The sequence below is a fragment of the Triturus cristatus genome, chromosome 10 (genome assembly GCF_964204655.1).
Source record: "Triturus cristatus chromosome 10, aTriCri1.1, whole genome shotgun sequence".
Taxonomy (NCBI): domain Eukaryota; kingdom Metazoa; phylum Chordata; class Amphibia; order Caudata; family Salamandridae; genus Triturus; species Triturus cristatus.
The window spans coordinates 1,009,076,163-1,009,097,614 of record NC_140593.1 but is presented as its reverse complement, the minus strand read 5'-3'; positions in this window follow the sequence as shown (position 1 = coordinate 1,009,097,614).

The window sequence follows — 21,452 nt, the reverse complement described above, 5'->3', positions numbered from 1 at the left end:
TAAGAAGTGCATTCTGCCAGATCTCTTGGAGAAGCTTGACCCCTTCAGTGCCCCGCCCTTTCCCCCTCCTGTGCCGGGCATTGTATTAGCGGGCGGGGTCCATGACGAGATAGTCTCGTCATGGGCACAGGGCAACCGCGCTCCATGATGAGACTATCTCGTCATGGGCATAAAAGAGGTTAACTCCCCATTTACCAATATGTGATAGGTCAGGAAGTCAATCTGGTGTAGAACTGGCTGCTGTCCTTTTCAGGATAGTGATGGAAGTCAGCAGAGCTGGCAATTTGTAATAGGCGAACGTCCATGATAATCCATGGAAGTGCTACTCTGAAAAGTCATAGCTCAGAAGCAGTCTCTGAGGTCCTTTTTCAGTGTTATTATTTATCTTACTGATTCAGAGCTGTCACCAAACAAACAACAAAATACAAGGGCAGTGTGCTCAGTGTACTTTATCCTTGAACAAGATGTACAGTGTTGTGATAAAATGTTTACAAAGAAATATGTGTAGCAAGCAGAACACTTTCTGAGTATGTTTTCATGTACGTACAAAGTATGATAAAAGTCACCATGCAAAAAGATGTCAAGTTCAAACATGAACTTGTAAAATGGAAGCTTTTGTGCACTGGCCCTATTGAAACCCACAGCAGCCCAATAAAATAAAATATTAGCCTAGGATCACACAATTTGGTTAAATGATCAAGCTAGTATTGGTCCAAGTTTTTCTGGTCTCACATTGGGTAATTCAGCCAATTAAGTATAAGTAAGTATCCCATTCTCACTCCTGTTTGACATCAAAATATAATGCTTTTGCTTTCATTCTTGGTGCATGAGGTTCAAGCGTGGATAGTAGGCAGAATTCATGAGAATGTTCAGCTCATTTTGGGTTCAACCGGCCGAGAGGACATCTAGTTGAATCAGAGCCTGGTATTTGGCTTGCGCCTCCAGTGCCTCACCCACCTCTATACTGTAATCTGGACATTCTGTGCCCGAAATAAGTTCAGATGCTTCTGCCAAAGTGATACCTGTTTTGTATGTGAAGAAATCTTAGCTTTCCCTGATGCTGATCATCTTATACTTGTAGTGTCTGTGAGGGGAACTAAACAGCTGCCATATGCTGCACATTGTGTGTATCCGTTTAAACACAGACTTGGGCTGCTGCTATAGACGCTGTCCATATTCTGTGCATGTGAGGGAAGCTTGCATTGATTATGACCAAATCTGGATGTGTTCTATGGATGTGAGGGAAACATATACTCCTGCCTGGTGCTGTCCCTGATTTGTGTGTGGAAATATTTCTATGTGTGTGAGTCAAGCTTGCACTCATACACCCAGTGATGCTCCTTACACTTATACCAAATCTGAAATGATGCTTGTTCATTGTATGTAAGGGCGGTGTTAAATAGTGTTGCCCAGTGCCACATTTGTCCCATGTCTTTAAAGCAAGCTTGAACTTGTTCCATGTCTGGCCTTGCAGTACCACATTTTTTTCCATTTCTTTGAAGAAAACTTGCTCTGACTGGCCCTGCAGTAGCGCACCTGTTCTATGTCTTGAAATGAAACTTGAACTGCCTGTGCCTTATCACACTTGTTCAATGTATGGGAAGATTGTGATGCTCTTGACCAGTCTTGTATGTTTATATGCTTAAACCAAGGACCCCCTTGCTCCTGCTCCCCATGCCCTATCTATTTCTGCGTGTTTTAGGTCTGACTAAAAGACTTTTTAAATGTCTCACCAGTCTCATGTTTTCTGAAGCATAATACATAATCTTGCTTAGAGAACATTGGCGTTAGGCAAGACCACTTCAGTTATTCATCAGAGTGTCATTCACACATTAGTTCAGCTCTTCAGAACAGCATACATTCAATTAGGCAGTGGATCAGCCCTCTTCAGCCATTTGCTTTTGTGCCAAAGTATGGTTCTGCCTAGTAGAAATCTGTTCGTCTTTAGAATGTCAGGTATTCTGGGTAACAGTATTATACTTGGTTACACTGGTCTATTCTGCATGCAGATAAGTCCAACCTCAGGAGATATTTCCTTTAGATCAACACTCAGCCGTTCACCTGCAATTGCAGACTACTGCTAATTGAAAAATAAGAGTACAAGCAGCTCCGCTGTCATTGCTCCTTGACCACAAGTTTCTTATGGACAGTGGCAGACATCAGTGCTGCAAGCTTCAAAACCATGCCTCAATCTTGAAATTGTAGTCTTCATAATCTATCACTTTTTACTGTTACAAGATGGCAGAACAGTGCAAAGAGTATTTTTTTTTATTGCAACACATACCCTCCACATTTAGTCGGCATATTTTTACTTGTGTTTTTTTATGTGTTTTCTTATTTATTTCAGCATAGGCTTGCACTACAGAGAAAACCACCAACTTCTGTTTTTAGAAGGCAAGTGAAACTTTTTGTTTTGATGCCAAGACTCTTCTCAGGAAAAGTCCATAAAGATGAGACCCATATAGTTTGCAGAGCTGGTCCAAGTTTGGCTTCTAGGAATTAGAGAACATCAAGGGACATTCAAACTTCAGTGTAGCTTACTTCAAGAGCTTTGAATTACACTTGTGGACCGATACACCAGATACTCAGATTAGATCAGGATTAATTTTATTTGATCCAAATAAATAGATCTTGAAAGTGCAATAAAACAACAAAGGACTACATTAATAAAACGATATCCACTAGAATCTGTAACAGTGCATAACAAGATAATTATATAAAAGGGCTAACACACCTTGGCGCTCAATAAATATAGTACATAGTCAGATTCAATGCACACAAAAAAGACAAAAAGAACAAAAGCCTCAAAAGGGTCCACTATGTGCTCCTGCCAACATAGTTATTACTTTACAATGTCTGGAGTGTCCTAAGAGAGATACTGGTATGCCAGCTCTAAAAATATGTAAAGTCAAGCAAAATGAGAGCAAGGCATACTCACAATGGCCACCCTCCTGGCGGGTTTGATCAGAGAGCCCTAATGCCAAGGCCAAAAACCACATGCTCACACCTCACAGCATAAAAGGAAGGGGCCACAGCCCTGGGGAGGGTTAGGGAGGGCTACAGGAGAGTAGCCTGCTAAAATGCTAATATTAAAGTACATGAGAATTTGATGACATGAAATAAAAATCATCAATTAATAGAACACAAGTCTGAAAGCCTTAATAAAATTGTAAAAAGTGCAAAGTTATTTTCAATACCCCATGTACAACAGACCCTACCCACAGATATAATGGTGTGAGCACGGCAAAGGAGAGGGAGCTCCACAAACTGGACAAACACAGAACTGCATCATCATGTAGTTCAGAATCATTGATTAATAAAAGGCCTGGTGGTGAGTTCCCCTGTAGTCCCCTGATTCCTGCTAATCTTTGTTACCACTCTAAGGTATAAACAGTTACACTCCCAGTTGTTACAATAAGGGAGTGCCACTAGCCGGTGGAATAACTTAAATCTAACCTTCAAAAGGAGGATGTAGCAAAAATGTCTGCGGGCCATCAGACGGGGCCAGTGAGATATAAGATATGACCGAGGGCATGGATCTAACTTTATCCCACCTTGCTACCCCAAGCTTAGCTCAATGTCCTTTTTTTTAAGAGAGAGGAGGAATGATGGATTATCAAACAGCTCTGGTGTAGACAGAACCAAAGTCATATTCCTAATTTCCCTCAACCAGGGGATTTCAAGGCCCGATCCAATGACAGGCAATCTTCGATGATTGTTCTATTTAATATCCGTGCCTCAATAGACAAGACTCGTCACCACAGCATAGGTGAATGGGTCCGTACTTTGTCCTCTAAGGGGAATAACCCCAAATCATTCAGACAGATAAAAGTGGAGGTACATGGAGGTGACTTGCAAACCTCTTTTCAGTTTGCTGTAGCCCCGTTGCTTTATTGAGGCCTCAAACTTCATCCCCGTAAGTAGCCACGCCTATGCATGTTGCCTGGTAGATTGCTAGCATATGATATACAGGCCTCTTTCCTAATTCAGCAGTAAAACAAAAGATGGAGTTGGTGCGCCGTGCAAACTCCCTATTTATGGCATCCAGCTGCTGATGCCCGGACCCAGAGTTGCTGAAAACAAGCCAAAGATAACTGAATATATTTGTAGATGGAATATCTTTAGAGTGCAGAAACATTTTTGGTTGAACCACATGTTTAGGTCTACAAGACATAACAAAGGTTTTTCTCTATATTAATTTTGAGATCCTGCCCCACCACAAAGGGGAAAATCGGTCTAAAAGGTACTGAAATGCTACGGGGGTACGCCTAATAAGGACAGCATTATCTGAATAAAAAGGAGCGGGAATGGGGCGCCGGCCAATCTGTGGGAAAGTCCTAACACATTAGGACCAAAGCCCTCTCAAAATGGTTGATGTAGAGTGTGAATTGTAAAGTAGGGTTGTGCGGAATTTTTAATCCACTGGCGGTATAGGCGGAATTTAGTAATTCCATGTTACTCATGTAACAAAACAGAGGTACTCATCTTCGAGAGCAACACTTCCCCATGGGACTACTTCTGGTGTCCAGTGGAACTGGGCCCCTTGCCCACTCCCACAGACCACGCCAGAAACCCCAGCATCATACTCGACAAAAAGCAAGCTATGAAGAAGCAGATAAACGCTGTCTCCTCATCCTGCTTCCTCACCCTATGCATACTCCGGGAAATATTTAAATGGCTCCCCTTCCACACCAGACACACCGTCGCCCAAGCCCTCATCACCAGACACCTGGAATATGAAAACTCTCTCTATGTGGGAATCCCCTCACAACTACTGAGCAGACAGCAAACCATCTAAAATGCTGCAGCCCGGCTCTCCTCAACCACCTGAGAAGAGCCCACATCACCCCGCCTCAGAGCGCTCCACTGTCTCCCTGCCCAAAAAAGGTGCCAGTTCAAACTGATGCCCACACCTACAAGGCCCTGCACAGAAAAGGATCAGCCTACCTCAACCACAGACTGAAATTCCACAAAACCGGCAGATAACTACCCCCTGCTTCCCTTTCCCTTGCCCACATGCCATGCTTCCACGATAGCAGAAGCGGTGGCTGCACCTTCTCCTACCTGCCGGCCAAGTCCTGGAATGGCTTCCTAATCCATATCCTGACTGCATTCACCCTACTGAAGTTGAGATGGCCTAAATAGTTGGATGTTCAACTGACAACTTCAAGCAGCAGCCCTCCCCAGTGCCTGAATACCCTCATGGGTGATAAACAGCGCTCTAGAAATATTTGATTGATTGACCGATTTTAACACGAAATTACTAATAAATGTTGCCACTCCGCCAATGGGATTAATCAGCAAGAGGTGTACAGGTAGAGGCTTTTAATGCATAATGTGAGAAGTTGGCCTGGTATATGCTGTCCACTAATTAAAGTGGGCACCCTGCACCAGTCCAAATGACCCTTATGATGTATGAGGTCAAAGATAACGTTTAGAAAGCAATCCTAGTGGTAGCTGTGGAGAGCAGCCTTCAGGCTTAATCTTGAAGGAATGTAAAGCAGCTTGTTTTACCAGATTATCACCTTTAGTATTAACTAAATGAAAGGAGAACCACACAGTAGTTATACAAATATGTATTTATTTATATAACACTCTAGTATCCTCTACATGAGAACACAACACAAAGCGGACAGTACTTTATCAAAGAAACAGTTGTAAGTAGCACAATACACAGTGGGCTTTAGGGGGAGACAAAACCATATACTAAAATAGTGGTAAAAGAACCACGACTGGAGTCGAGGCAAGATCTAGAGCACGTAGAATCTCTGGGACCCCAAGGAACCACCCAAGGTGAGTAGAAAGGGACCCCACGGAGGATGGGTGCAGTGTGCTAACATGACCGTGGGTCCCGTACAATTCTATGGGAAAGTCACAGTTACAGTTTTAAAATTTAAGTACCCTTCCGGTGGACTTCGAGGAAACCATCTGGAACTTAAGAGGTTGGAGAGCCACCCCACCCGTGGATACCGTAGTACCCGAGTTACCTATCCCAGGGAAGCCAGGTGCATAGGACTGGAATGGTGTCTGAAACTGCTGTCGTTTTCAATGGAGGCTTGCAAAGAAGAGCTGCTGCCAGGAAGGAAGAAAGTGTCTGTTGGAATCCAAGGGTTGATTTGTGATGGAAGGAACCTGAAAGCAGAGGGGACAGAGTCTGGGTCGCTTCAGGGTGACTTGGGGCTCAGTGAACGAATGCCCACCGATGTCGGGTGCTTCAGGTGCGAAGAAGGGATGCTTTACTCTGCAGCCACGAGGACCAGGAGACGTCGACAATGGCCAGGAGCCAGATGCGAGCTGTCCTACGAAGGATGTCGAGTGCTGAGGGGTCAGGGTCTAGCTGGAGCACCAAAAAGCCTTGGCAAAAATAACCCACGCAGGAAGGTCAAGCAGGTTAGGGTGTAGACCAGCAAGGTCCGGGGAACTCACCAAGCAATGGGGAGTCAGGGCACTTCTGGAACAACCAGGAAAGCCCAACAGAATTCAAGATGACCCTCAGGAGGACTCACAGGCTGAATGATCAGGAGTCATGAGGGGACCTCGAGCAATATCACAAAGTACCAGCCCACGGAGCACTTGGTGCAAGGAAGCCAGAGTTCTTTGGTGAAAATACTGCTCAGGGTCAGGACTACATGGAGTCCAATGCACAAGCTTGGCAATTGCCAACAAGCATATGCACTTGCAAAAGTACATAGTGCACAGTGGTTTGGATTATGCGGTCCCCACAAGGGATACTGGCCTCAAACTCAGTGAGAGGGCAGCTCAACCTCAAGGAACTTCGGAACCCAACTCCTGTGTTGCTGGAGCCTTCGGAGTTCACAGGAGCTCAGGATGAGCAGACCAGTCAGTTGCATGACAGTGTCTGTGAATGCGAATGCAGTTGAGTGACTCCTTCATCCCAGTTGTCCTTAGTGCACCACAGGTCCTGCATGGAGCCCGTATGGAGCAAGGGCACAGACAAAGCTTTGGATGAAGAGGGAGATGAAGTTGACTCCAGTCGAGGTCCAGCGAAGTCCAGAGTGTCCAGACGGTCAAAGGTCAGTAGTTTCTTCTTGTAGAATTTTGTCCATGTAAAATATAATGTCTTACAGCCAGGTAAGCCTTTTTGTACCGACGGGAGAGGGTTGGACAGATTCAGGGGACCCTCCTAGGGGAGGGTCAGGACAGAGGGGAGGTTACTCCCATGTCCTTTGTCCAGTTTCGCGCCAGAGCAGGAGCCAATGGCTTCCAGAACTGGTTTGAGCTGGACTATACACAGGGACACCAAATGTGCCCCAGGTTCAGACTTTCAGGCACTTTGGAAGTGCACCCACCCAGCTCCAATACAGTAAATCCTGTCTGGGAGGTGGTCACACCTCCCTGTGACAGGATGCATATTGTGCTGCCTTCCTCTGCTCGTGCTTGGCACAGCAGCAGGAGGGCAGAAATGTGTCTCTGGTCGGCAGCATCAATTTTGTGCTGATCGGCTCGAGAAGGCTGGCACCAGATAGACCAGTGACCCCACGAAGCTCGCTTCAGAATGGTGGAATCGTACCTCCCACACCGGTTACCGGTGTGGAGGTATGATTCCAAGGTGTTTGATACCAAACACTACATGTTTTGTTTCAGCCATTTGTGAGATAGCATTTACCGTGAGGTTATAATGCACCTCTACCTACATGTCTGGCTGAGTCACAGACAACCCAGGAGAATGGTGTCTGAAGGCTGCAGAGGGGCCCTGCTCATGCAGGGGCACCCTCTCACATAAAACCCAGCACCCTGCCTTCAGGATTGTTAATGCCTGCTATAGGGGCGACTTATAAGTTTTAAGTGTAGTGACCTCTAGATATAGTGAACCTATATCTAAAGTAAGTGGTGCAAGCACCAACTTTCACAGGCTGCAGTAGCAGACCTGTAGTTCCATTTTGCATGGCCTCTCATGGGTGGCATAATACATGCTTCAGCCAATGGGAGGCCTCTGGGGTACCTGTGCCCTGGCTACATGGGTACTATATACTAGGGACTTATAAGGGTACCCCAGTATCCAATCTGGAATGTTCCAAGCTACATGGCATGACAACTTAAGGAGAACGCAGATAGACTCTGGTCCTGATTAGCAGGATCCCAGTCAGACTAGTCAAAACAGTGTAACATCAAGCAAAAAGTGGGAGTAACCATAAGAAGCAGTTCCTACTTTCCTACACACAATATTTATAACTCCTTTCCTCCACTGAGGCTGTTCAGTGGATGTCAAAAGGATTTCCAGAGTTTCTGCTTCTTTAGAAAAAAAAGGGGCAGAGCCCTCCATTGAGAGAAAGCCTTGCTCTGTGGTTAGGCATGCCCACCAGAACGGACCCCCCCTCAGGCAAACCCATTACCAACAGTGTTAGACTTGGGGGTTTCTGGTTGGCACAGGTATGCACTTGTGACAAATAGGGACCCTTGCCTCTAGTCAGGGTAAGGGGGTACACTCCTAAAATAACAATAGGGATAGCATATGCACTTTAGCACTGGTCAGCAGTGGTAAAGTGCCCAGAGTCATAAAACAGCCAACAACAGGTCAGAAAAATATAGGAGGAAGGCAAACGGTTCAGGGATGACCCTGCAAAAGGGCCAAGCCCAACACACAGCAACCACTCTCCTCACTTCAAAAGGACCTCTGAAACCATCTCCCCACATGGTCCTTTTCAGTGGCTCTGGCCTTAGGTCTAGAATGTTTCATTAGGCTCTGCACAGACCAGTGGCCACCTACCGGAGAAAGCCTCTCCCGCTGCACTGATAAGATCTATCCATACCAGGCAGTCAATCCACATGGCAACACAAAGAGAAAAGAGGGCAACCTGGCAAGTGTACCAGCCCTGGTCTCACATATGTATCCTCAAAGTGCCACTCATAGTATGGGATACGCGGCTTCAGAGAGCTCCTTTGCCAGGCCACTTTGCTGGTCCACCTTTCCTTTCTTGGGTTGAATGGAAATACTACTTTCTTAATTACATAGAAACAACTGAGGATGAAGAAACAGTATTATCTCCTCGGCCCTTCTTATCCCTCCTATGTTATTGTTGCCATCCTGTGGGGGAATAAGCCAGACAGACACTTCCGAATTGCTCTCATTTCCTGTAGCCTCACCAGGCACCCTCAGGATGGAAGCAGTCACCTCCGATCATCATCTTGCATGTGGCAAGCATAGTAAGAGCACCAGGTAAGCAAGCTGTTTCTCCTATGCCACCATCTGTCCAAACTCTTCTCCTTCCTAGTGAGCAGTGTACTTTTGTGTGAGCAGTGTACAGAAACCAGTGCAGGACATCCACCATGTTTTGTGAGGGTATTGTTAGTGATGTGCCTGTGTGAACGTGGTAATAACATTGTATTTTGTGAGTGCAGGGTAAGTTTTCTACAGCTTGAAATCTGTGCCTGTGTGAATGCAGAGTGAGGCATATGTCTGTGTGAGTACAGTGTGAGGGATGTGCCTATGGGTCGGCAGTACTGTGAGTGTTGGGTCCCTGCATGTTGTGATATGGTAGATGCAGACTCTGTCAAAAGAGGTTGAGGAGTGAAGGGGGCAGCAGACAGACTGAAATGTCACCCTGGTGAGGGAGCTGATTTACTTTGCTTGCACTAGGGCCCATTGCAACCTAGCCACACCACTGCACCCTTTCAATGCCAGCACCCCAAAAACAGACACCCTCTCTTGTTCTAGGACAGCGATCCTGCCGAGTAACAGGACTGTGGTGCCACAGACCTGTTACTCGGCAGGATCGCTGTCCTAGAACACAAATCGTATCCAAGATCCTGCATCATACGCAGTATCCCACGACATTAGATCTTACAACACATTAAGGACAAACATATTATTGTTCCTGACTTTCAGAATGTTTACCGGATACAGACCTTGCTCACACGCTTTATTAGAAGAAATACAATAGACTTATGCCCAGCCTTGATGAAGTCTACTGTCATACTTACAGCACATAGACGAAACACGTGCTGGCAAGTGAAAGTTCAAGTACAAGGGTGGAATTGAACACTGCAATAAAAGAACTGTTGATACCACAATCTCAATGCCTTATATTTTGTGTGCTCGGAGAATATTGTAACTCGGTTCGGATTTCCTCTGGTAGATTAGTTGGCTCTTCTTCCTCCAGAGCCCCAAAAGAGGTATACGCTTTTGTTGTACGGACTGAATTGTATATTTACTTCTCATACTAATTAAGTTGTGTGCGCCCACATTCCCAGCCACCATTTATATATGTAACATGCTATTGAATCATGCCTCGTCTCCTTAAAGTATAACTTTACTTTAGAGACATCAACCCACCCAATGACAAACAGGTTTCCACCTCCTGTAGTGCCACACTGCTCATAGCACTGATAACCAATAGCCGACACATACCCGATGCTCTAGTTGAATGAATGCATGCACAAGAGTACAAACAATATGCCATTAAATGAGATCACACCAGTTATTGTCGGAGAAAGATTAGCTGCAAGTTATTTATATGCAGGCAGGTAGTGAGCTCGGGTCGATCTGCGTGCAGCTTAGGGTGCCACATTTTGCCACTTTGGAGTTTTCCCAGTGAACTGCAGGGTAGGATGAAGATTTCAGGGCTAGATACGCTGCCATGCTCAACCTTTTAAGCATCCACAGCCCCATTATACTCTGTGCCTTCTACAGTGTTGGGCTGATTTGAACATTTTTAACAGAGCTCTTGGTTTCCAGTCCTATGGTGGGGCACTAAGTCCTCATATCACTCTTTGCTTGCATATCAACACTTCTTTGTAATAATACCAGTGGCCTTATTCACTTGGGCATAGCAGCAGCAGTTGATACATCAACTAGATATTATCTTCTCCCAACTTCCAGCACCTGGGATGGGGCTCTAGGTTGCAGCATTCACAGTCCCCCTTCTGTGGCTCCTGCCATATCTATCTATCTATCTATCTATCTATCTATCTATCTATCTATCTATCTATCTATCTATCTATCTATCTATCTATCTATCTATCTATCTATCTATCTATCTATCTATCTATCTATCTATCTATCTATCTATCTATCTATCTATCTATCTATCTATCTATCTATCTATCTATCTATCTATCTATCTATCTATCTATCTATCTATCTCTCTGGTTAAACGTTCCAAGAGCAAACCAGGGTCCTTTCTCTGAGACAAGTATATGTTAATGGGCTGCACAAAGGAGAACAGAGACACTAGCATGAAGGAATGGCCATCCAGCAGTGCCATGGAGGTGCCTCGTCATTGCGCCTACCTGAGGATTTCCACATGTGGGAATAACTTCGGGCTTTGCACAACTCTGATTGGCTGAGTCTGCTCCCCTGTATTGAAGTTCTCTTTTAAACCTTTGAAAAGTGGAATTTGTTTAAGAGAAATCAGTTTTAAAGTGTTATGCGAATAGTTTTTTTGTAGTGTACTCTGTGGGTCTTATTTACCAGCCCCTTGCGCCACCGGTGCTTAACTTTATGTGACGCACTGGCGGCGCATTTTGCTGCCCCAATATATGGGGGACAAGGACAGGAAAAGACAACCTGCATGGTTTTCCTGTCCTTGTAAATATGGCCCCTTTGCACGCAGCACTTTGCGTGAAAGCGGCGTTCCATGGGTGTGGCTGTGGTGTGTACCCATGCAAAACCGATGAAACCTGACACATTTCCAGATTTACGAGAAATTGTAAACATTGAAATGCGTCTGATTGCTACGCCTCCCCAGCGGAGGCGCAAAGATGAAAAATATATTCATTTTGTCCTTGTTTTTTTCCTCTTTCTATGCGTGCTGCATTCTGCAGCACACATAGAATGAGGAAATTACCTCTGGTGATTGTTTATGTGCAGGGAGGTGTCCCTTCCTCACATAAACAATCATTTAAAAAAATTACGCTTTGCAAGTTCTATGTGTGCTAATACAGAACAGATAGAAGTTGAAAACGCCATTTAAGATTGTTTTTGTGCAGGAAGAGACACCTTCCTGCACATAAACAATCATCCCTGTGATGCAGGCATCCTTCCACCATGGTACAAGGGTGCCTGCATCAGCACATGACACCCAATTGTGTGCCAGCCAGGGGAAACCACAGGGATGCTACATCTTGTTGTAAATATGTTGCATCCATGTGCTTTGAAAGTGCCAAAGAGTGGGGTAGCCAAAGGGCTTGCGGTGCCGCGCTGCGGCACATTCTTGTCAATGAGGCCCTACATTTTTGGGTGTTTACTTAAGGCATACTGAGCCAAATTATGTTTTCGTTTTAAAGGAAATAACTAGTTCCTGCAACCTATTTTTATCGAAACAATCTGCTGCTATTTTGCACTTTGCACCATTCTGTCTTAACTAGGCAGTTTCTTTCTTTCTTTTTATATAGCTAAAACTTTGTTTCCTTAATCCAACTATTGAACTTGGAATTATTTGTTAGATGGCTTGGTACCTGACACCTTACTGTTGAAGTAAAATTGCATTACTGATACATTTGAATGCTCCAAAGTTTTTGTATATAAAATGTTAATGTCTTGTTAATGCTGATTTAGCATGTAATGATTTTAGGTAACCAAACCACTATAAACAAATACATGAATACATAAATAAATAAATAACTATCTTTGAATTTGAATACAATTTTAATGTTGTTAATGCTGTTTTATGATCTATTTTTTTAAGTAACCAAACAGCAATAAATAAATAAATGAGTAAATAAATAGATATCTATCTTTGAATTTGTAGCGCGCATGGCTACCCAATGGAGTTTCCCAGCGCTAAGTAAGCAACAGGTGGCGGCTAACACAGTTAAAACAGCCAGGTCTTCCGCAACTTCAAAACTCCATAAAGGAAGTATAAAGGTGCAACTTTACGGGCATAGTGTTCCATAAGGTAGGACCAAGAAACGCACAAGTCCTTCCACCTTTCCTAGGTAGTTGAATACATGGTACCATACAGGCGCAGCCGGTACAAGGTGATGCGGCGAGCGCAAGGTAAATGGTTTTATTTCTTTTTTTATTTAATTTTACCTATCCCGCCGACTATTGACTTCCCCTCACTCCACCCATCCCATCCCCGCCCTGCCCCACCACCCACCACTCTTACGTGTGCCGGCCGCACCTGGTATCATAGCAAAATATAGACTGATAGAACGAAGAGCTTTCTTAGGAAAATATGTCTGAATATCGCAATAAGATAGGTAGGGTCATGGCCGTGCAAAGCCTTGTGCAAATAGTACAGTGCTTTGATCTGTAGAAAGTGTGGAGAGTTTGCACCATTTGTGATATGTAACATGCAATACACATGTCTTGTGGAACACATTTAAGCACAGAGCTACACAGGGTGATTCAACCACCCTGCAATACATGAATGATGATTACTAAACTGAAACCTACCCACCGAAACACTGGGATCCTGCTTTAATTCAAATACAGCTTAATTTCTTACTGGATATTATTAATCTTCTTATTGTGTTCCAACCTTTCCTGTTCTGGGAGGTTTGCACTTAAGGATTAGTGTAGTGTCAGTTTAATAAAAGCACCCTGATGTGTCATTGCATACAAATTGTCACCATTAATTATTCCTGGAATATGAAGATCCAAGTTCTCATTAAGATAGCCTGACTTATGAATCTGCATGACAGCCGTATTACCATGAAATGACTTTAGTTCAGGAAGTAATCAAAAGGTGGTAGAGTACTATTAACAACATCTCTCTTCCTGTTCCACTGGTCGGCTGGTGGGGGGTGGATAACTTGCTGCCGAGCTCATATTCCATGAGCTGGGAATCAATGATGTCCTCTTCCCATGGAGATGTGAGACTAAGGAGCTCACACATGTCTTATTCATGTTTCCAAATCAAAGCAAGTCCCGAAATACAGTTCTTAGGTTACACCTTAATAATAGTAGTAAGTCTGTTGTCTAAATGGTGCCTCTATTAGACTGCGTTGTGGCGTTGTCAGTGTGCAGTGGTGCCACTACATAGAATATGCCTACATATCATTCATATTTTTTATCTTATGATAAAACCACACTTTAGTAGTTTTGAAGCGCTGCAATTAATATCTATTGTGCAATTTATGGTACTCAATTTGCCCACCTCAGAAGTGTAGTATGAAAGCCATGGCAAAATTCCAACTATGCCTGAGTAATTAGAATAATTTGGGTAATTCTGCATTACTCTCTGATGCAGAATTACTGATGATTAAGCGATTACGCCTGCTCACATAATTAAGAGTAATTTGGGTGAAAAATCTACTCCAAGAGCACATTTAGAGAGCGCTATTGGGCTCTTGCGCTCACTATTCATGTTCTACTGCATTAGCTGGACTCTTAATTTCAGACACAAGGGGGCATTTTGGTGCTAAGAAATAATGCTACATGGAGAATTGCTCTGCTCATATAATTCAAGGGTACTATTGCAGAATTCTTAGGTAATTCCGCATGATTAGGCTACACAAAATGATGCGAGATACGCTGAGTCTGTCATGAACGCATGACCTCCAGAGCACCTTATTTGTGAGCCTTATTTGTAGCTTAGTAAGTATTCAGCTTACTTAGCTACCATGTCTGCTTAGTCTGCACTTGAGATACCAATACGTAAAAGCTAAAGCTACTGCACTGAAATGACCACGTCTGAAAATAACTCTACAAAAAATAGCACTACTGAGATTACAACTGAATTGAATAATGCAAGTACAAGAGTAAGAAGATGGCTTAGAGATTTGTGGATGCAGAACACCTCCCAAAACTGGTTGATGTTGCATATCTGTCATACTTTAAATAACCCTACTAACACTAAAACGTGTCCTAAAAATTAATCCCAAAAATACCCGTATCATACCCGTATCTTTCTCTGAGCCTAATGAAAACCGTATTATATAACTAATACTTAGCATAAACCTAAACATGAGGTGTCTAATCCTTACTCTAGGCATGTCTCTTAACAAAACTGAAACCTCAGCTCTAATGCTAACCATTGCCTTAACCCTAATCCTAAAGCTAACACAACCCCTTACCCTACCATGAGCTCTAACCCTACCCTAGTCCTAACCACAACCCTAAGCTTAACCCTAAACCTAAATCTTATCCTAAGCATAACACATATGCCCTCATAATGAGTGGCCTGGTGTTTGGTGCAATATATCTTCCACTTGGTAAATAATGATACCTCAAACTCCAAAATCTGCATGTCCCAGATATTACCACACATTATTCCCATGTTAAATTTGTGCAGGTTTGATCTGCTAATATTTTAACTCACATGGTCAAAATGTTTTACACCCTGTAATTACCAGGTGTCCTAAATTCCACATAACGTAAATTTCCAGCACCTGCAGAAAAAGGAGTTGTTGCAATTGTATTGGTAATTTTTTATGAAAGCCTAGCCCTAAAACTAAGGTTACGGCTGGTCTCCTAACCGGTATCTAAAACTAAACTAAACCATAACCGTTCTAGCCCTAAAATTTCTATGTACTTACATTGAGGTTTGATCAGCAGTTGGCATGCACTGATTAGATGAGTGAGTAAGTTAGTGGGTACATCTACATGGTATACCTAGAGAATAACAAATCTCATGGTTCTTTCTGCCACAACATAAAAGCCAGGAGAAATCAAAGAGAAACAGAGGACACAACTTCATTAGCTCACCTCTGCAAGGACAAACGTTTCTAATCACACGTGCACGTGCCACACCTGCCATTTATCTCCATGTCCCTGAAAGGTCTCCTGTATTTTAGTTTTTGGTGATAATATGTGTGACTCCTAATTGAACATTGGATACGCTTTACATTTGGCGCATTTCACAAAGCTAAACTTTCCTATGATTAACCTACAAGTGTAAATTCACTCTTACACTTTCGAGCAATTTTACTACTTTTGCCTATTCAGCATGTACAAGTGTAAAGTTATTCAAAAATGTAGACTTACATGTCTCAAATTCCAGAATTCAGGGAATGGAGATAATTTATGAGTGAGGTTTCCGTCACACAGGCAGGGATCTTCACCCGGTAATGTAAAGGGACATTTTTAAAAGTTAAGTAAACTTAGAAAATAGTACAAATATTTACATGTTAAAAGTTGATGTGTATTGATTTCAACTTTTTATTAGAATGTAGAGCAAAATAGAAAATGCCATAGCATTATTGCCTCAATTGTATATTATTATTAGTACATACAATTTCAATTAAATGCTTATTTTTAATTTAGTAAATCAAATTAAAATAATTTTCTTGAGATTTAAATGAAATAAAATCCTACATGAAGCATAACATTAATTTTTATTTATTAAGTGGTCATGATTATTTAAAGTTACTTGCATCAATGTTTACATTTGAGAAAGGTTAAAAAAATTCTAATAAACTAATATCTGTGTTTTATTTTTATTTATTTGTTAACATTAAATAGATGTATTTATATTTTTTTAAAAGTTAAAATGTCGTTTTAAAGTACAGTAACTGTAACAAGAGGTGATTCCTAACTACCTCTACATCTAAATTAACTCCAGAGGCTTGGAGCAGATGGGGCTAATTTGTGTAAATGGACATGGGTTATGAACATTATGCACATTGGACATGGCTGTGCAAAGTCTTGTGCAAATATTACAATGCTTTGATCTGTAGAAAGCGTGGAGGGTTTGCACCATTTGTGATATGTAACATGCAATACACATGTCTTGTGGAACATATTTAAGCACAGAGCTACACAGGGTGATTCAACCGCCCTGCAATACATGAATGATGATTACTAAACTGAAACCTACCCACCGAAACACTGGGATCCTGCTTTAATTCAAATACAGCTTAATTCCAGGACAGAAGGTAACTACAGAATCATAATCAGCAAAAAACTGCATCCAACGCAGTTGTCTTTGTGTGAGTTGCTTGGTCGTTTTCATATATTGCAGGTTCCGGTGGTCGGTGTACACCGTGACAGGATACTGGACCCCCCACAAATACTGCCTCCATTCCTGGAAGGCCTTCTTGATGGCAAGCAATTATTTTTCAGTCACTGTATAATTGAGCTCAGCTGCATTCAGTTTCTTGGACAAAAAGGCCACTGGATGTAGCTGTCCTGTGTCTCGCTGTGACAACACCGCCCCTACTGCTTCATCGGAGGTGTCAGCCTCTACGATAAACAGAGCTTCACATTGTGGATGTCTCACTATAGGGGCCGAGGTGAAAGCCTTTTTCAGAAACAAGAAAGCGTCCATGGCCTCCCTGTTCCAAGAAAACGTAATTCCCTTTCTTAACAGACGTGTGATGGGAGATACCAGAAGGGAGAAATGGGAGATAAATCTCCGATACTAGTTCGCAAACCCCAAAAAGCACTGTACCTCTCTTACATTCTTTGGAACAGGCCACTCCTGTACCGCTTCTACCTTCCATTCATCCATGCTCAATCCGGAAGGACTCAATATCACTCCCAAAAACTCTACCTGAGTTGCATTGAACACGTATTTGCTCAACTTACAGAACAAACTATGTTCCCTGAGTCTTTGTAGTACCTGAGATACATGTTTCACATGCACATCCTGATTGCTGGAGTAAATCAGGATGTCGTCTATATATATAACTACAAATCTGTCTACAAAATCCTTAAGCACATCATCTAAGAAGAATTGAAAAGCTGCCGGGGCATTACACAGCCCGAATGGCATCACTAAATACTCGAACAACCCATAGCGAGTCTTAAATGTCGTCTTCCACTCATCTCCTTCACGTATACGAACCAGGTGATAAGCCCCTCTGAGATCTAGCCGGGTGTAAACCACTGCTTCTCTCACCTGATCCAATAACACAGAGATGAGTGGAAGGGGCTAGCGATTTCTTACTGTGTTCTTGTTGAGCATCCTGTAATCAATACACGTCCTCAATTCTCCATTTGCTTTCAAAATGAAGAAAAGAGGAGAGGATGCAGGTGAACGAGAAGGCCTAATGAAGCCGATATCCATGTAATGATCCAAGTACTCCTTTAAGTGTTTTGTCTCTGGATCTGACAAGGCATACACACGACAAGAAGGAATGGTGGCTCCAGCAATCAAATCAATCTGGCAATCATATGTGCGGTGAGGGGGGAGTTTTTCAGCCTTTCCTTCACTGAACACCTCCCTATAAGAATCATACGCTGCAGGAAGCACCGTTTCTTGTTCCGCTGCAGTAGCTATATGGAACATCTGTGTAAGAGCCAGAACATGAGACGCCGAAGTATGCAAACAACTCTGCTTACACTCCTCAGACTGAAAAACTACTGTTTTGTTTTTCCAATTCCTAGGGGGTTGTGCTGCCATAACCACGGCATTCCCAGTATAACCTCATATTGAGGTGCTTCGATTATGTTCAACGTAATGTCCTCTATATGGTCTTGTTGTTCTCCATTTAAAACCAGGCCCACTCTCTCTGTCTGTTCAGTGATGGGTTTTCCGTCTACTGCCAAAACTTTCTCAGGGGTCTCCCTCGATACGCATCGTAGTTCTAAACGTTCTACCAACCCTGTGTCAATAAAGTTCCCTGTGGCCCCTGAATTGATCATCACCCACACTTGGTGCATTTGGTGACTTGCAATAAGAATCATGGAAAGCACCATGTGGGTTTCAGTGTCTTTGGCATCTATAACTGCCAATGATGGCATCTTTACCTCTGGGCACTGTGCCGCTTCAACCTTTGTTCCCACAATAGCGACGTCCTCATCACCCATAGCCTTCACTGCAGTGATTGCCACTTTCTTGTTGGAACGATATGTTACCGATCCCTTGGGTTTATGAGGGCATTCCCTTACATAATGACCCTTCTTACCACAATACATGCAAAGGCCCTGTACTCTGTGACTCTCTCTTTCCGCCCTGGTTAGTGGTGCTCTAATAGCCTCCACCTCCATAGGCTCAGCCCGTATCACGAGAAGCATTCAGGGGCTTGTACCCTTTCTCAACATAGGCACTTGCCCTGTCTCCTCTCCTACGCTCCCCTCCCCTTTCTGCCAGTCGATGGTCCAGGCGTAAGGTCGGGTTCATTAAGTCTGTGCACGTAGTAGGTTGTGGGTCTATCTGGGCCAACACATCTTTCATATCATCCCTTAAACCATGATAGTAAAGTGACATGTGCTTTTCCTCAGGCCATGCTGCTTCCGCTACCAACTGATGAAAGGAGGTGAGATATGTAATTATGCCTTGTTTTCCCTGCTTTAGTTCCAACAGCTCCCTGTCAGCGCTAAACGTGGTTGCCCTTCTGTTAAACACCCTTTCGAACTCCCTACGAAACTCACTCCAGTTGGATAGTAGAGGATCGTCATGTTTTACCAACGGGACCGCCCAATTAGCTGCGTCCCCTGTCAAATAGTAGATGGCAAACGCCTCTTTTGAATGATTACTAGGGAAGGAGGCAGGTTTGAACGAAAAATGCAATGTTATTTGAGTCAAAAGGGTCTGAATTTTCAAGGGATCCCCCGAATACCGCTCTGGACTAGCCAAAGGTATGGGTGGAGGGACATGTACCTGGATCTGTGATGTGGATGCATCAAACAGATTCCTATGCTGCCTATCAACTTTTTCTTTTTAGAGCGGCAGTCTCAGCCCTAGATGCTGCCAGCTCCTGCTGTACTACAATCAACGCCTGTAAAACTTCGTCCATGGAAGCCATCTTTGAATCACCCGAACAGGGAGGAGTACTTTCGTGGGTGAGTAATTCTGTAACGACCACTGGAACTCCTCGGAATTCAGGTGATGCTAAAAGGGGTCCACCTCTCGACATCCCCAACTCAACCATAAAAGGTACTGAGTATTGAGGAGATCATGCGAGGGAAAGGGAATTAGGGTAGGAACAGCAGGGAAAAGGATACCTAAAACCAGAAAACAAATACGTTAATACATGACTAGTATTCCTTGCTACTCTCATATGATCTCACTATGGGACATTATTACCTATGACACAGGTTCCACCAGCTGTAATGTTCCTTCTTCACCTCACTATACAGTAATGATACTTCTCACCACTGAAGGATGAATACCTACAAAACAAAGTACATCATTTAACACCCATCCATTCCACCATTGCTTCTACTAGCCGTCTCCCTTATGCATACATACCATAGATGTTGCTTTCCCAAACAGAAGATAAAACAGGAGCAGGAAAGAGAAGCCAAGACTAAGAAATGTCACCACTCTATTATACAGTCATAGGTAGTAATCCAACTTCTTGCTCCTATGAGTCCACGAATGGATTAATGCAGCCGCACAAATCCAAAAGGCAAAAAAACAAAGTAACGAAAAGAACAAGCAGGCGTCTTGATCGCCTATCTCCCAGTAATCCAAAAGAAAGAATACTGTTAAGTCCAATAGTGAAAGACACTGTACCTTAAGGGGCTCCTTCTCACCGGAAGGTATGGATCTGCCCCTCGCTAACGATCAGAGGAGCGGCTGCTCGAGCCCGAACAGCCAAGGAACTTCAGTGCTAGCAGACCCCGAATTCAGTCTGGAATTAAAGCGTCCCCAATTGCCGCTGCAACAATACCACCGGAGTCTTCACTCCTGGCGACACTCAAAAGGAGACGAGCAAACTCCGATCGGTGTTCTCCAACACAACCAAGAAACAAACGGCTCTTCATGCGAGCCCTCAGAAGATCGTGGGGAACGTAACACCGCTCCTTTCTTCTCCGGACGAGAAGAATCCAGCACCAGCAGCCGCGAGGATCGCCGTCCTCACAAAACAAAATTACGCACGTAGGCAGTCGGGTGCTTCCGCTTCATATACTACATGGCCCCTCCCAGTCTGGCTTTCTGGGACATGTAGTTCCCGGTAGTTGCTCTCGTCGTAGAATGTACAGCAGGCGCACGTAATGAATTCCTGACATCTGGGCTTAATCCACCGTTATTTTGCTCACCATGCCATTCCAATTTGGACCCAGCCATATGCAAATCAGTCTTGACCCTGCGCCCAATGGGAACAGTCCAGCCCGAACTGCCAGGCCAGGTCCTCCTTGGACTGGAAACAAGCATCCTAAAACCGGTTTTGGGCGTTCAGCTCTCATCAGCCAGGATAGCTTGACTCCAGTGACATGGAGAGTACGGGACCCACTTCTGGGCATACCCGTCCCACTCGGGGTGACAAATGCAAAAAGAACTATTGATAGACAGAATGCAGAACAATGTCATACATTCACCCCAGTACAGAGATCTGGGCCTAATCCATTGTTTTTTTGCTCACCATGCCATTCCAGTTTGGACCCAGCCATGTGCAAAACAGTCTTGACCCTGGGCCAATGGGAACAGTCCATCCAGAACTGCCAGGCCAGGTCCTCCCCGAACTCTTGTGTCTTCTTTCTGTACTATTCCTTCATCTCAAAGACATGCTTGAGGTGCACTGCATAATTTGTAAAAGAATAGGTTCTGGTGTCCAAAGCTCAGCTCAGAAGCCTGTGGCCAGTGCAATTAAATGTTGGCATGCTGAATACAAGGGACGGTATTCTTAAATCCACTGCACGCCTCTTCAATCTATTG